Source organism: Coenobita brevimanus, chromosome 33, assembly GCF_032717465.1.
Source record: "Coenobita brevimanus isolate Jiangsu-jjx chromosome 33, ASM3271746v2, whole genome shotgun sequence".
Taxonomy (NCBI): Eukaryota; Metazoa; Arthropoda; class Malacostraca; order Decapoda; family Coenobitidae; genus Coenobita; species Coenobita brevimanus.
The window spans coordinates 950340-968206 of NC_136986.1; the positions used below are offsets into that span (position 1 = coordinate 950340).

At 42.7% G+C, this 17867-nt stretch overlaps 1 non-coding gene across 1 annotated transcript; it reads right to left on the minus strand.

Annotated features, from left to right (window-relative positions):
* Positions 1–16903: 16903 nt before the first annotated feature.
* On the minus strand, positions 16904–17022 carry LOC145395971 (5S ribosomal RNA). The gene has a single exon (XR_013896698.1). It is a non-coding gene; the product is annotated as a 5S ribosomal RNA (ribosomal RNA).
* Between the last annotated feature and the right edge of the window lie 845 nt (positions 17023–17867).

The window sequence follows — 17867 nt, forward strand, 5'->3', positions numbered from 1 at the left end:
TAGGGCAATGAGTGAATGTATGAGGGGAGACAGAGGATGAGATGGAGTGGAGAGCTATATATATATACTGTATATATATATATATATATATATATATATATGAGAGAGGGGAGTGAGCTGGGGGGAGGGCAGCAATATGACAGGACAGGGTGACATGGAAGCAATTTGTTTGTGGCCACCCCTTATGGGATTAAGGTGTCTGGCAACAGGTAGATAGACTTTAAGCTGCATTAGCACCTTACCAATTCATTTCCTATTCCTCTAGTCTGTTTTTTTTTTTTTTTTTTTTTTTTTTTTTTTTTTGTTTAAATGGTATACCGTTTTTTTTTTTTTTTTTTTTTTTTTTTTTTTAATCATGTTGCTGATGTCTTGATGTTTGATTTCACAGGCATAATGACAGATTTACTCCAACTTACTTGAATCTTGGTTAGGTTAGGTTAGGTTCAGGAGAAGTTCCAGAGGCGTGGAAGACCGCAAACGTAGTGCCCATCTTTAAAAAGGGTGATAAATCAGCTGCGTCGAATTATCGTCCGATAAGTCTAACGTCAATAGTAGGAAAAATGTTAGAGTCAATTTTGGCAAATAAGATTAGAGAACACTTAGAAAGATTTAATTTTATAAACGAAAGTCAGCACAGATTCAGGCAAGGACGATCCTGCCTCACAAACTTGTTGTCATTCTACTCGGAGGTCTATGAGGCAGTAGATAGCGATAAAGCTTATGATGTTATTTATCTGAACTTTAGTAAAGCTTTTGATAGGGTCCCACACGAAAGGTTAGTTAGAAAGGTTCGAGCACACGGTATAGACGGCGATATCTTAAAATGGATAGAATCCTGGCTGAAAGGACGAAAGCAGAGAGTATTAATAAATGGAATTAAGTCTGACTGGGGATTAGTAACTAGCGGTGTACCACAGGGTTCAGTACTCGGTCCCTTATTATTTATCATATATATAAATGATCTAGACTTAGGAGTCAATAGCAGCATCAGCAAATTTTGCCGACGATACAAAAATAGGACGTATCATTAACTCAACTGACGATTGCCATAACTTACAAAAAGACCTCGATATATTGTCCAAATGGTCTAAAACTTGGCAAATGGAATTTAACGTTGAAAAATGTAAAGTACTTAACGTAGGCAAGACCATTGGAGATACTAAATACAGCTTAGATAACAAAGAAATTAGCAAATCAGAATGCGAGAGAGATCTACGAGTTATGATTAGTAACGACCTTAAACCAAGGCAACAGTGTATTGATGCGAGAAATAAAGCAAATAGGATCTTAGGATTTATTTCGAGATGCGTGAGCAATAGATCATCTAAAGTAATACTGAAACTTTATCTAGCATTAGTAAGGCCACATTTAGACTACGCAGTACAATTTTGGTGTCCTTACTATAGAATGGATATTAATTCGTTAGAAAATGTACTGTACAGAGAAGAATGACAAAAATGATACATGACGTTCGGAACCTGTCATATGAAGACAGACTGAAAAGACTAAGTCTGCATTCCCTAGAGAGGCGTAGAGTAAGGGGAGACTTAATTGAGGTGTTTAAGTGGATGAAGGGTATAAATAAGGGCGATATCAGCAAGGTACTTAAAGTGAGCATACAGGATAGAACTAGAAATAATGGTTTCAAACTAGAAAAATTCCGTTTCAATAAGGAAATAGGTAGAAATTGGTTTGGTAATAGAGTAGTAGACGAATGGAATAAGCTACCTAGTAAAGTAGTTGCTGCCTCTTCCATTGAGAGTTTCAAGCATAGGCTAGATAAGCATATGACAAATAAGGGGTGGATATAGAAAAAAGAAAATCTTATAACCAATACTAATTCATAATTTTTCCCTTTCAGGTTACACTATGATAGTCTCTATTCTCCTTTCACACTTTCCTGTAAAATGTCCACGCCATTTTTTCTATACTGCGTGGTGTTCTTTCTGACTTTTTCCTGCCGGCTTCAGCTGGAGGGTATGGAGGGCGGGGGAGAGCCGCCTTCTTTGCTATCCTTATCTCATTCTAGTACTGTAGTTCAGTTACTCTTCTAGGAGCTGCCTAGCATGGGCCAACCGGCCTACTGCAGTTATCCTCTCTTCTTATGTTCTTCTATCTATCTATCTATTGCCATACGCCTCAATCCCGTTTGGGGTGGCCACAAACAAATCGCCTCCAAGTTGCCCTGTCCCCCGCCATTTCACTACCCTGTTCTTATGTTCACTTATTGGATAGGTTAGGTTAAATTGCTAGGTTAGGTTAAATTATTTATTTATTTTATTTTATGCAAGGAAGAAGGAACCAAAGGCCAGGAGCCCTAAAAATTGTTCCCTCCAAGAGAAAACAAAAACAATACAAAAGAGAACCAAATTCAAGATCCGTTCATTTCGAGATGTCTTGACACACTGTGTTTGAAAGACTGGAGATCATAGGAAGTAGGAAATACGGACAGAGGGGGACAGTTCCAGAGTTGACCTGTTGCATAAATGAAGGACTGGGAGTAATGGTTAACTTTTGCGTTAGAGAGTTGGACAGAAAAGGGATGAGAGTTTGTTGCTAGACGGGTGCTACGCGCCCGTCGTAGAGGTGGAGGGATGCAAGCAGACAGTTCAGAGGAGCAGTGACCATTGAAATAGCAATAGAAAAGAGATAAAGATGCAACAGTGCGGCGAAGAGACAGAGGCTGAAGGGAGTCAGTACATCAAAAATCCAATTATTCGGTAGATCCAGTATTTTGGCAGTTTTTGAGAAATACAGTAAGGCCTCACTATAACAGACTAATTGGGGCCCAAGCCATTCAGAAAATTGCAAAATTCCGATAAAAGCGACATCTGAACTTCCCCCTGCTAACCCATACTTTTCCCGATATATCAGACATTAGTTCGGATTACACAAATGGTTTTTAAACTGTTTTGACTAGCATTGCAGTACTGTACTGTGTTATACCTTCACCACAATAATTAAATGGTATAATATATATAATAATACTGTACTGTGTTATACCTTCACCACAATAATTAAATGGTATAATATATATAATAATACTGTACTGTGTTATACCTTCACCACAATAATTAAATGGTATAATATATATAATAATACTGTACTGTGTTATACCTTCACTACAATAATCAAATGGTATAATATATATAATAATACTGTACTGTGTTATACCTTCACCACAATAATTAAATGGTATAATATATATAATAATACTGTACTGTGTTATACCTTCACTACAATCATCACATGGTATAATATATATAATAATACTGTACTGTGTTATACCTTCACTACAATCATCTATCTATCTATCTATCTATAGCCCGACGCCCTAATCCCGCAAAGGGTGGCCGCAGACAAAACGCCTCCAAGTCACTCTGTCACCCACCATTTGACTCCCCTCCCCCCAACTCACCCCCCCCTCCCTCATATACCTCTCAACTACATCCCTCCACCTCATCCTCGGTCTACCCCTCCCTCTCCCTCCCTCCACCTCACCTACATACACCCTCTTAGTCAGTCTTTCATTCTCCATCCTCTCCACATGTCCAAACTACCTCAGTGTAATTCTCCTAATCTTTTCAACCACATCCACATCTACCCCACAACGTTCCTTCACTTCTTCATTCGTCAACCTGTCCCTCCACGTCACTCCACATGCTCCTCTCAAGTAACTCATTTCCACTGCTCTCACTCTTGATTTGCTCCCTTCTTGCAAGGTCCACACCTCGCTTCCATACGTCAGGGTAGGGATCACAGTACCATCATGCAGTGACTTCTTAACTTCCATACTCACCTCCCTATTTCTCATCACTGCTTTCAGTGTACCAACAACCTTCCTTCCCTGCTGTACCCTTTCATTTACTTCATCCCCCAAAGTTCCATCCTTACTCATCACACTACCCAAGTACTTGAATGCACTCACATTCTCCATATCCTCACCATCCAACCTCACTGCACACTCTGTGACTTCATTCCTCTCAAACACCATAACTTTACTTTTGTTTACATTAACTTTCAGCTTCCTCCTCCTACACACTGTCCCAAATTCATTCACCAAACCTTGCAACTCCCATTCATCTTCACTCAACAATACTGTATCATCAGCAAACAGCAACACCGGAAGCTTCCAAATCTCACCCTCATTCATTAGGGCCACCCCCACATCCACTGCCCTACCTTGAACCTCCTTTACAACCCCATCCATATATATATTAAACAGCCATGGAGACATTACACACCCCTGTTTCAGTCCCACATTGAGATCAAAGAACTCACTCAGCTCACCATCCACTCGCACCGTAGCCCTAGCTCCCTCATACATACTCTTCACAGCACTCAACAATTTCCCCTCCACTCCATATATTCTTAATACCTTCCACATACCTTGCCTATCTATTCTGTCATAAGCTTTCTCCAAGTCCATCAAATGGTATAATATATATAATAATACTCTACTGTGTTATACCTTTCATAGTACAGGATTTGGAAACTGGGACCATCTCTGATTCCTCACATTGTAATGGTTCTCCCTTAACCTTAGTGAAATTCCAGCATTTGTGATGAATAATTATCCCTTCAGCACAAGGTCCCGCTATGAAGTGTTAGCATGTGATGGTAATTACTAGAAAAAGGTTGCATCTAAAGTGGAATTGGGGTTATTGAGAATTGTATGTAGAGTGAATAGGTTAAGAAATACTGTGATTCATAAAGGAAATTGTTGACAATAGCAAGGGCTGAAGAGAGTTTGTTTAAGTGGTGTAGTGATATGGAAAGAATGGATATAGATGGGGTGGTGGAAAGGATGTATGAGTGAGAAATTGCAGGTGCAAGGAGACATGATAAAGATGGATAGATATGGTAAATATGTCTCAGAAAGTGTAGCATGGAAGGTGAGGAGACCAGAGAACAGAACGAATTATGTAAAGAAGAGAATGTGATAGGGATTTGGCACCCTCTCTCTCTCTCTCTCTCTCTCTCTCTCTTTTTTTTTTTTCTTTAATAAACTTGATGCAGTAGTTGAAAATATCACAAAATATGTGAGGTAGAGCCAGGACTCCTGAGACTTGAATATTGAATGAATGATTGTCTGGCCCATTTCACTGGGTGTATCATTGATAGTTCTCCCCCTTTTGTTCTTTCCATTTCCTGGTTTTCTGAATTCTGTCTCACCCCATCCTTAGGTGGTACAAAAAGGCCATGATGATGATGATGATGATGATGATGATGCTGATGATGATTTTGTGTCCAGGGTATACATTTTCCAAAATCTGCACTACAGTTGACAATGATGATGATGACATTGATAATGATGATGATGAAATTGATGATGATGATGGCAATTTCTTGTCCAGTGGATACATATACCAATATTTGCACTACAGGTGACAATGACAAGGACAGTGATGATGATGATGATGACAATGATGGTGTTGACAATGATGATATCATATCCACTGAATACATTTTCTAAAATCTGTACTGCAGGTTGTATCACGAGGTCAGATCCAGTTCACTTCAACTGAGGAATACTCACTGACCTCAACCCCATTACCTTTGGCTGGCACTCCACTCTCCCCTTTGCCCCCTCCTCCTCCAGGCACTTTGCAGGGTAGCTTGTCTATTCCCTTCACACTCCCACCCTCAGCATCACCAACTGCTAAGGTGAGTACAGTGTAAACCATGGGGGAGGGGGGGATTCTTGAACAGAGTCAGAAAATACCTCAAGTCAGATACAGGTTTGGCTCTCTTGTACTGTACTGTATTATATTTTTTGGTCATTTTTTTTTCTGTTTGCATAGTACGAGTATGTAACCATTCTATTAGGAAAAATACAAATCTTCCAGAAATAACTGCCTAGAGAGGAATTAATTGATTTTTTCAACAGACTTTTTAAAGCCAAGGGTTCTTATTCCCTCTTGGGTTGGGGTGGTCACAGGTATGTCAGGTTTGCAGATAAGTCAGAAAGGCTTAAACCCCAATTAGTCTGACTTAAGGAGGTCTTATTGTATTTACAATTGATTCCCTTTTGTAACTTGACTTGTTTTTCATTGGAAGTACTAGAGACATGGAAAGGATTCGCACTCTCCTTTCCCTGTTCTTCCTGCAGAAAACAGATATAGCCATCAATAATTTTCCTCTCATTACTAAGATTAGGTCCTCTAGGAGACACAGGAGACATGGAAGGACTTGACCCTCATTTTCCTGTACTTCACACAAAAACAAACCAGATTTGTGACAGAGAGTTGCTAATAAGCTTGTGCGTAAATCCCAGCCCAGTATGTTATGGGGAAGAGGTATGGACACTGATAAAGGGTTGAGAATGGTTAGATGAAGTATATATGGAAATGTGCAGGAATGTTGTGTGGCAATTATTTTTTGACCCCATCTCAATGGGTATGGTTTGGATACACCGCACCCTAATCGTTTGTCTCTGTCTTTGTGTCAGTTCTGCCTCACCCCATCATTAGCTGGCAATGAGGCTTTGAAAGACCATGATGATGATGATTGACAATGATGATTGCTGCTCCTGCTGCTGCTGCTGCTGATGATGATGATGATGATTGCTGCTGCTGCTGATGATGATGATGATTATTGCTGCTGCTGCTGATGATGATGATGATGATAATAATGACACTGATGATGAATGGTGATGATCATGATGATGATGATAATGACAGTGATGATGATGATGATTGATGATGATGATGATTGATTGACTGATTGATGATGATGATGATGATAATGATGATGTTGAGATGATGATAATGATTAATGATAATTGATGATGATGATGACAACAATGACAGTGATGATTGATGATAATGATGATGATGATGATAATGATGACCGTGAGAGGTAGGATCAGAATTATGGGGTCTTGAATGGTGAGCACAGGAGTGTATGGTCCATTACCTGGGCAGGCTTTCCATACTGTATGATAGTAATGCCAGGTTTTTCTTTTGCTATCTGGACCCCACCTCACCCTCTCCTTAGGTGGGAAAAGAGGTTGGGATGATAATGATGGGTGCTGTGTTATTCCTTTGGTTATTAATATACGGTACATATCCAATGATATAGATGATAATGATTTAAGGTTTGACCATAGATAATGAACTGTTTATTTCTTTCAATGATAGGTGATTGTGTGGTACAGCCGGGAAGATGGAGAGCTGGTGTCAGATGTTCGCAAACTTAATGTGGAGACTTGCTACACGAACCCTGTCTTTCCTGGTTGGTCCAGCCGTAGGGCTCATCCTGGCGACGAAGTGGATGTCAGATTAGCCTCTGAGCCTCTGTCTGTCTGCAGTCTTGGTAAGGATAGTTTAATAGTGTTGGGTCAATGATGGCTTATACTGTATTTCTTAATCCAGCCAAGTACTTTACCCTAGTCACATTTTGTTATTTTTTCCTACAGTCAGTTGCAGCACTCAGAAAGACATAAGAACATGGTTTTCAAAATCCAGACATCTCTTTTGTGTGTGTCTTGCTAGGAGTAGTTACTCCATATATATATATATATATATATATATATATATATATATATATATACACAGTAATCACTCCAATATCCGACGGAATAGAGCCATAGGTAGGTCCGGTTATTGGTTTTGTCCGGATATTGGGCCCCAGCTTATGGACTTGTACTTATGGACCCTAACTCAGAGAAACACCTATACAACTCCCTCTGGACATGCATAGCACCTATTTAAGACCCAAATCACACCAATAAAACACATAAATGACTGAAATAAATGCAAAAGAAACATAAAATGAGGGTTTAGAAGTATGTTCATACATTAATAAACATTCTGGTACTTATGGACCCTAACCTAGCCTAACTCAGAAAAACACATTCCTTCTGCACATGCATAGCTACTAACACCCTATTCACACCAATAAAGGACATTAAAGAGTGAAATGAGGTAAGTATAGTAGGGAAAAAAGTACAGTATGAAACATTCTGGCTACTTACAGCAAGTCCTTGGCCACCTCGATGAATAACCGCCTCCTCTCGGACTCTGACAGTAAGAACGATTTCCTGAAGCACTTGCAGTACACTGTTCCTGAAGTCTTGCACTGAACTTAGTCAATAACACACAGAAGTCCGTTCTCTTCACAGTGTTCACTTTTGTCTAAATAATGCTCCATTGTAACTTACTAAGTGTTGCACTTTAACTTTTCCCAATGTTTTTAAATTTTCCAAAGGCAAAACAAACAAGTCTATTTACGTTACATTTTTTTTCTATTGAGTCTTTTCTCTCACAACTTTAAATCCTTAACACAACACACAGTTTTTTTCACTGCACAACACTCAAAATTCCCGTGTGGTCTAGTGGAGAAGTTCTTGATGTTTATTCACTGTCAGAGTCCGAGAGTATCACTGGCAGGCGACCTAGGGGTGCATCGCTGGGTCGTGGTGATGGCGTACCCACTGCAGAGGACTCTGAAGAAAGCCGCAAACTCACGTCGAGCGGTGACTCCAACGTGGCTGATGTGCTGGGCTGTGGCTCGGAGCATGAGGGCCTGTCTTGAGGAGATAACGGAGTGGAGCCAGGGCTGGGCACAGCGGGGGTCACGGGCCTGAAAAAACTGTCAGTGGTTGATTGACGCAATATCCGACGATTCTGACGATTGATGATGCGCTGCCTGAAAGCACGCACTTCCTCCACGAGTCCCAAGGGCCCCATCTCCCTGTCGCAGTCCAGGTGTTCCAGGTAGTCTAGGACAAACTCTAGATATTCCTGGAGTGCGCTCAGCTTGGGGATGGCTGGAGCAGTGTCCTGCTGAGAGGAGTCCGCATCATCGTCGCCTTCAGCGTCGGAATCTTCAAGTTCGGTACTGACACCAGCAACCGAAGACGCGATCTCGATATCAGACAACGTCTGATACCCAGGATCGCCTTCGTCATCATCCAATCACTCACGAACATCGTCCACATCTACATTGTCACCGTGCGTACGTAGCCGTGCATGGAAGTCATCCACGTCAAACCCTAGAAAATCGTACTCCACATCCGTTCCGAGAAGCAGACGAGACCAACCATTTTCAAGAGTTTTCACATGGACTTCCATGCACTAGCCCAGTTGTACAGTGCAGACTTGATGTTGTAGCGGCGAAGGTTTTCCAAAGTCCTCTTGCCTCGTGTGTCCCGTCCCTCCCTGCGCTCGTCCTCGTCCTCATCCTCGAGAACAACCATCACCTCGTCCAGGAACTTCCGACGGTATAGGCGCTTTGTTGCCATGATCACTCCTTGGTCCATTGGTTGAATGAGAGCAGTCGTATTAGGTGGCAGAAACATGCACCTAATACGGCCATTTTCAGCAACCAAGTCCTTGTCGCACGGTTGGGCAGGTGCATTGTCGAGTAGAAGGGGAGCCTTTACCTGGTCGCGCGGGATTCCCAGTGTCTTCGTCTGGTAATGGATGACCTCCTTGAGGAAGTGACGGTGAAACCAGTCTTTGAAGATCACAGCTGTGAACCATGCCTTCAAAGAATGGTACCAGACGACAGGAAGGACATCCATCACCCCACGAAGGCACCGAGGCTACTTTGCACGGCCAACAACAACGGGCTTAAGCCGGTGCATGCCGTTAGCACTGGCACAACACAAAGCAGATATCCGTTCCTTGGAAAGCTTGCGGCCAGGTGCACGCTTCTCCGTCTCCTCGGCTAGAGCGTTCGTTGGCAGCGAGCGATAGAATAGGCCAGTTTCGTCAGCGTTGTAGACTTGACCGAGAGTTAGGCCCTCCCTGTCGATCAAGCCTTTCACCTTGTGCCGAAACTCGTCAACTCCATCCTCGTTAGCGTCCAATGCTTCGCCATGTGCTTTACGGTTGGTAAGGCCATGTCGCAACTTGAACGCGAAGAGCCAACGCTTGGATGCCTTGAAGTCTAGGGCGTCGTGAAGCCTGGCGAACTTCTCAGCAGCAGCCTTCAGCTCCGTTCCACGTACCATCACACCAGCAGCACGTTGCTGTCGATACCAAATCAACGTGGATCAGTCGATTTCTGCAAACTTGGGGGTAAACATAACCTTCCTTTCCACGTTGCGTTTGCTTCTCGACAAGAAGTCAGCCGTGTACTGCATGAGTTTGTCTCGGGACCTCTTGATATCGAACAAAGTAGACCGGGCCAGGTTGAACTCGCGAAGAATGCGGGAAGAAGACCACCCCGCATCCACTTTCTCCAATACTGTATCTCCCTCTTCTTCTCCAGAGTCAACACCACTCTCTTCCTTTTCTCAGGTGGCGGGGCCATCATCACACACACTAAGAGGAGGCCCGAGAGCAGCAGGAGGCCCTGCAGCAGGTAGGGCACCACCACAAAAGCGATCACGTGGGCAGCCATTACGAGGAGCGTACACTCGCGGTGAGAGACAGGCGGGAAGTGGGGAGGATGCAGCGGCGCTCTATCAGACGTCGGAGGAATGACGTGCCAAAACAGTGCTCTCCCGCGGCGCACGCGGCAAGTTCAAATTACGGACGGGAAAAAATCGTTTATTTATTTTTTTTTTTTGGGGGGGGGGTTTCGATCCCAGGACGATTATGTCCGGGTAGTGGGGATGTTCGGTTATTGGGCGTCCGGATATTAGAGTGATTACTGTATATATAGTATATATACAGTAGGCTCGCCCAGTGCACGTCATCACAGTGCGCGAATCGCATTGTGCGCGAGTGACCAAAAATTATAACGAAAAACCTTGAATGCGTGAGTTTACCCCACAAAACACGAGGTAGAGGCAAGAAGTGGCTTAGAAACGCCATTTTCTATCAGTACACGACCCCCCCACACACACACACAACGCGCCATTGGTGACCTAGAGGTTCATGGGGAAGGTGCTCAAGAGGAGTCTACAATAAGATATCGCCAATAACAGCTTCAATAATAACGTTTTCGGCAATAACAGTAAGTTAGAATAGATACCCAGTTTCTATAATAATGATGTTTATTTCGTGAATACCAAGTTGTTGTACTGGCAATACGTCCATAACAAGATGAGGAATGAAACAAACAAGCAAGAAGAGATGAAGGAAATTGCCGAAAATGTGAGCAATCGCGAGGAGGAGAGGGAGGATCCTCCCCTCACCACCTCCCCTGACTCGCCCACCACCGTCCTCCACTGCCCCACCTGACTCACCAGCCGCCTCCCTCTCCACCTTCACAGCCCCACCTGACTCACCTGACTCACCTGGCATACCTGCAGCCCCTACCATAATGACTGTTGCTGCATTCTGGAAGAAATGTAACATTCAACAGGCCGTAAATTCCTTAATCAAAGCCTGGAATAATACAACATTGGCAACCGTTAAACAAACGTGGTGTGGCCGGGATGGTGGCGGGGGCACTGTAAGTGCGTTGCCGCGCCTCAGAACTCTTGTTGTTTAAATCCATCAGGCCTGTTGTCTACTGTTGTTAAGGTGACTACCCATATTTTTGTTATTGCAGCTATATCTGTAGTGCAATGTCTGAAAAATTTGACCTTTTTTATGTCTCTAAGGGCCAAAAAATGTCCAGGTATTAGGGGGTACCGCCCATATGCAATTTTTCCATAAGATTATGTATTCTCAGTGCACGAATTCCCAGTGGGCGAGGTCGTGGACCACCCAATCTCTCGCGCACTGTGCGAGCCTACTGTATATATATATATATATATATATATATATGTATTTGTGGTAGGTGGGGGTGCTCACCATCCACTCACTCAATGTAGTGCTGCTCTCAGGTGTCTGCCCTTTCCTCTCCATCCTTCTTTCCCTCCATTCTCTTCTGTCTTTCTTTTCTTCATTCTTTCCTTGTCCTTCTGCCTACGGGTGACTTTACACTACCACTTCTGTCTTTCTTTCCTTCATTCTTTCCACTTCCTTCAGCCTGTGGGTGACTCTACACTGAGTGACAAGCCAAATGGTTTCCTGTACACCAGGAAACCATTTACTACGCTGGGTGGAAACCATATAACCAAATTTTGGCGCCTGGTGGTTTAGTGGGTAATTATTGCGCTCCAATCAGATTGAGCCGGTGAAGGTTTATATCCAAGGAGTAGGTTGGGGTTGATTGCTCATGTAATGCCACTCAGGGATGAGTGAGGCTGGTCACTCTCATCTTAAATGTCGGGACCAACTGCCTAGCCCCGGGCTCCTACGCTCCTCATGGGGCAATGTAGGATTGGATGATGGATGGATGGATATATATATATATATATATATATATAGTGTATATTTTTTTAATGAGCCACAAGGTTCCTGCCATGTTTCAGATAGTCAGATGCTCAGATTCCCTTGTAAAGTTCTTATTCCTCTGATGACCAGTTCTTGTTCAGTAATCCCACACTGGACGGGATACAGTGTACAGTCATCCATAAAACTACTGGTCCTCTTATCACAGGTATCATCCTGAAACATGGATGAAGCATTGTGATATATGGGGCACCCTTTGGTTACAAGTGCAAATATTGTCCTTGGTAACTATTCATTCATTCATTCATTCATTGCCAGACGCCATGTATCCCAAACGGGGTGGCCAAGGCTTAGAGTTAATTGTTTTACAGGGAGGGGCACTAATCCTCCACCAACCCCACTTGACACGTAGGGAGAACGTTATGCCAACAGCATCTGGTGTTCCCAGGCGGTCACCCATCCAAGTACTAACCAGACCTAATGGTAACTATTAGGACTTGAAATCATGTAAAACGTTACATACTAGTTGCTATATTTTTTGATGCACCTTGTTAACAGATGCATGTGTTTCTGCAGAACTCACTATGTCCATCAAATCCTAGGGTTTAATACTTTTTTGGCTGACTATATGAGGCGTCTAGAACCAAAGAGGCATCGGCGCCAAAATGTACCTTTGAGTTATGACGCTTTAAAGTTGTGTTTATGGCAACGTCCTAGCCAGAAGGCAATAAACAAACCTTTTATACATCAAAATGATCATCAGCGCCTATGCTCTACATGTAAAGCCAAAAAAACAAAACAATAATAACCGTAACCACAAAATAGGCAGTAAACCAAACCCCCAATTTATAAGTGGGCATAATAACATATTGTAGGGATTTAAAAACATAGCAGAAAAAACATCAACGAATGTATTAATGTACAAAACTTTATTAACTGAAGATTCCAGTTCACTTAATAAACGAATAATTATTACTGTAATTTCACGTTTTTTACAACTAAAACTGAAATCAATGCAGTTATTATTTTTCCTCTACCATAATAGATTGAAATAATAATACTAAAAAAAAAAAAGTAGTGTAGTGCTTAAGTAAATTGAGAAGGGGTAGTGGGGGTTAAATGGTGGGGTCGTCATCTAGGAGAACGACATCCAACTCTGCCTTCTCGGTGCCACGCCCCCTCCCGCTGTCTCCCCTCACCACTCTCTTTTCCTCTTCCTTTCTACCTTTTTCCACTTCTCCACACACTTCTGACACTTACAAGAGGTTACAGGCACCACCTCCTCACTGTAACTATGTGATGAACTCATCTTGTCACCCCCCCTTCAACCCCAGTAACAACAGCTCATCTTGTCACCATTAATCCACGATAAATGGGGTAAAAATCCTATACGTAATAATTATACACCTCAGTGAACACGGGAGGGAAGCCTCACTGGCACACTGGGCGGGCCACACGCTTGCTGATTGGCTGCTCTGGGGGAGTGGCAGAGAGTGAGAATTCTGATTGGTTTGGGCTCTGTGGCTTAGATGCCTGCCTGCTCTGATTTGTTCGCCTGGCAGCATGGACAAACCCACGTGACTTTGAGCCCCTCTACCACTGTCCAGAAGGCCGAATCTTGTATGGCAACCAGTGCTGTCACTGAGAAGAGGGTTAAGCTGTTGTCTCCCTTACCTAACTCAAAACCAGTATATTGGTGGGGATGCCCCTTTGGCTCTAGACGCCTCATATGTTTCTGTTTACATATTTTTGGAGAGTCAGACAAGGATCCCAAGTGTATTATGGTTACTAATGATATATTTCAGAGAATATTCATATTTATCAAGACTTGTTTCCATATAGATTTATGGATGTGTGGAGTGGTTTGGAGGAGGAGATGTTACAAAGAACATCCATGTGTTTGAAAGAAAATTGGGTGAATTGGATATGGCGACATAACTGCATGAACTTAGCTCATATCTTGTATATATCAAGAAGTTAGTTACTATCTATCTGTCTAGTTTCATGCACCCTAATCCCGTAAATGGTGGCCACAAACAAATTGCCTCCACATCTCTTTGTCATCTGTAGTTTGGCTGCCCTCCTTCCAGCTCACACCTCCCTTTCACATATATCTCTCCACATCCATTCTTCCATTACATCCATGGTCACCCCCTCATCCTCTCCCCCTCCACCTCACTCACGTACACTCTTCTAGTAAGTGTCTCACACACATGGCTGGCTAATATTCAGTTATATTCCCAGATGTGGTGGACAAGAGTGTGGAACTGCTGTCAGCAGAAACTGACACATTGACTGAGAGTGGGGTATTTGGATTAGCGACAACAGCCATGGTAGAAGAATGGGAGAATCGACAAGTGGATGATTCAAAATACTGTAAACAGTGTGAGTATCTCCTGTGTCACGTGAACACTACTGTTTTCATCTTACTTGGCTGAACAAAGCCACCCCTCTATTTTGATTAACAGTAGAATATGATGCTTGCGGCTAGGAAAAATAATACAGTATTTTGGAAAGGATGTAGAGCTGCAGGACAGTAGATGCTCAGTTTAATGAACTAATTCAGCCAAACCCCATTCTGTTATTCTGAATTTTCCGCTAAATCTAGTTCCGTAACCAAGGCTCAATATGAAGGAAGATTTTCCGATATTTCAAGCTATTTTCTGCTAAATCCTTGAATCCAATGGTCAAGCTGAGTTGCTGACAATGCACACCCAAACCCAGCAAACAATGCTAACTCTCAATGCCACACACAGCAGTCTGAACCCATAATTAATACCTCCATTTAAATGCATTATTGTGTACATACAGTACTGACTTAGTAATAAAATATGCATACCTAATGAATAAGGTGAGGATAGTAATGTACCAAATACTGTAGTATATAATAAATTGGGATAGTAAACTGCAGTAAGGCTTACCTCCAAAAATAGGAGTTCTGCATTTGATGCAGAAATATGCCTGACACAGGTAGCCATACTGGTCCCCCCAAACCTGTGTCAGGCCTGGGTGTGGTTTAGTCACTGTCAGAGTCACCTTACATCGGCACTCGAGGTGATACAGGGTGACAGGCGGGCTGGGGAGCATCAGGGATGGCACTCCATCTTCTCAGTTACTTCCAGTTTCTGGCCAAGAGAAAGCCTCACCCCCTCCTTCTTTTCCTGAACCTTAGGCCTGGCTCATAAAAGCTTTGGTAAACTGAAAATGCACACACACTCACACACACACACACACACACACACACAAGGAACAGCAACCAAGATGGTCCCCAGTCTGCCAGATCTGTCATACAGAGAGAGGCTGGAAAAGCTGGATTTGCCTTCCTTAGAGGAAAGGAGAAAGAGGGGAGACATGATTGCAGTGTTTAGGACCATGATAGAAGTAGATAAAATTGACTGAGAAGATCTGTTTGTATGGGATAAGAGAGCAACAAGAGGATACGGAATGAAAATGAAAAAGTCAAGCTGCTTGAAGGATATCAAGAAATATGGCTTTCCTTACAGAAGTATAGACTTATGGAATAGCCTGGACAAAGAGATTGTCCAGTCTAAAAACTTAAACGAGTTTAAAGCTAAATTTGGCTTACTGAGAAACAGTGACGGGAATCCATGAGCATAGCACATTTTGTGTATATCACAATATGGTATATTAGGCAAATACATAAATATTTCGAACGACTTAGACGAAAAGGTGGTGCAGGAGACAAAACATTCACGTGTGGAAAAGCAGACTAGATAAATGTGGATATGGAGACAGGATAACACGAGCATTGCTCATTTCCTGTATACTACAAATAGGTAAATACACACACACACACACACACACACACACACACACACACACACACACAAATAAGGCCGGAATACCAAGGCAAAGCTGCACACTCATGGAGCAGTTGTTTATATTGGGGGATCACTGAAGACTGCATGCCTGGTGAGGACGTGTGACAGCACTGCGTGTCGCCGATCAGGTGAGTGTTTCCGGTATGGGCTCGATGATGCGCTCAATTAACAGGACTTTTTCCATTATTTTGGGGTTTTTGGAACGGAATTTCCTAAATGGAATTATTATCATTAATGGTTTCCTGTTCACCAGGAATTCATTTACTATGCTTGGTGGTATCTATATAACCAAATTTTGGTACCTGGTGGTTCAGTGGGTAATTGTGGCACTCCAGTCAGATTGAGCTGGTGATGGTTTATATCCTAGGGGTGGTTGGGGTTTATTGCTCACATAATGCCACTCAGGGATGAGTGAGGCTGGTCACTCTCAACTTAAATGTCAGGACCAACTTGCCTAGCCCCGGGCTTCTACGCTTCTCATGGGGCAATGTAGGATTGGATGATGGACGGATGAATGTAACAAATTTTCCTTTAAATTGGGCAAAAAAAATATTGGAAGAGAATGATTCCGTTTATGTTATTTAGTAGCAGTCAACAGTAATGAGCACCTTCATACAGTAATTAAAAGGTCTGGGTGCCCAGTTGCCCCATCGCATGGGGTAAATGGGCACCCGCCTTGTTTTATTTCTAAGCAAATTGTTTTTTATCCTTAAGCATGTCTCTGGTTCGAAAAGGTAGCCCTAAATGAGTTATTTAAAAACATTTTTCATTCATTCATTGCCAGACGCCATGTATCCCAGACGGGGTGGCCAATGGCTTAGAGTTAATTGTTTTACAGGGAGGGGCACTAATCCTCCACCAACCCCACTTGACACGTAGGGATGCCAACAGCATCTGGTGTTCCCAGGCGGTCACCCATCCAAGTACTAACCAGACCCAACGTTGCTTAACTTCGCTGATCGGACGGGAAGCGGTGTACTCAACGTGGTATGGCCGTTGGCAAAACATTGTTCACTTTTTCAAATTCCTGCACATCTCTATAATATATATATATATATATATATATATATATATATACAGTATGTATATACAGTGTATATACATACATATATATATATATATATATATATATATATATATATATACACACATACATTGCCAGACGCCTTAATCACGTAAGGGGTGGCCACAAACAAATCACCTCCATGTCACCCTGTCCCCCACCATTTCACTGCCTTGCTTCCAGCTTACATCCCCCTCTCTCATAGACCTCTCCATTCTATCCCTCCATCTCATCCTTGGCCTTCCCCTCCCTCTCCCCCCTCCACCTCACTCACATACACTCTCCTCGCCAGTCTCTCACTCTCCATCCTCTCTACATCGCCAAAACACCTCATCGTGTTTTTCCTAATGCTTCCTATCACATCCACAGCCACACCATAACGATCCTTCACTTCCTTATTTGTCAGTCTGTCTCTCCATGTGACTCCACATGCTTCTCTCAAATAACTCATATCCACAGCTCTCACTCTTGACTTCTGTCCCTCCAACAAGGCCCAAGCTTCACTTCCATACATTAGAGTTGGTATCACAATACTGTCATGTAGTAACTTTTTCACTTCCATGCTCACTTCCCTCTTTCTTAGCACTGCATTCAAGGAACCAGCAACCTTTGTTCCCTGTTGTACCCTTTCAAGCAATTCATCCTCTATACTTCCATCGTTACTCATCACACTACCCAAGTATTTAAACACACTCACATTTTCCATTTCCTTCTCATCCAACCTCACTGTGCATTCACTGACTTCACCTCTCTGGAATACCATAACTTTACTCTTCAATCCTT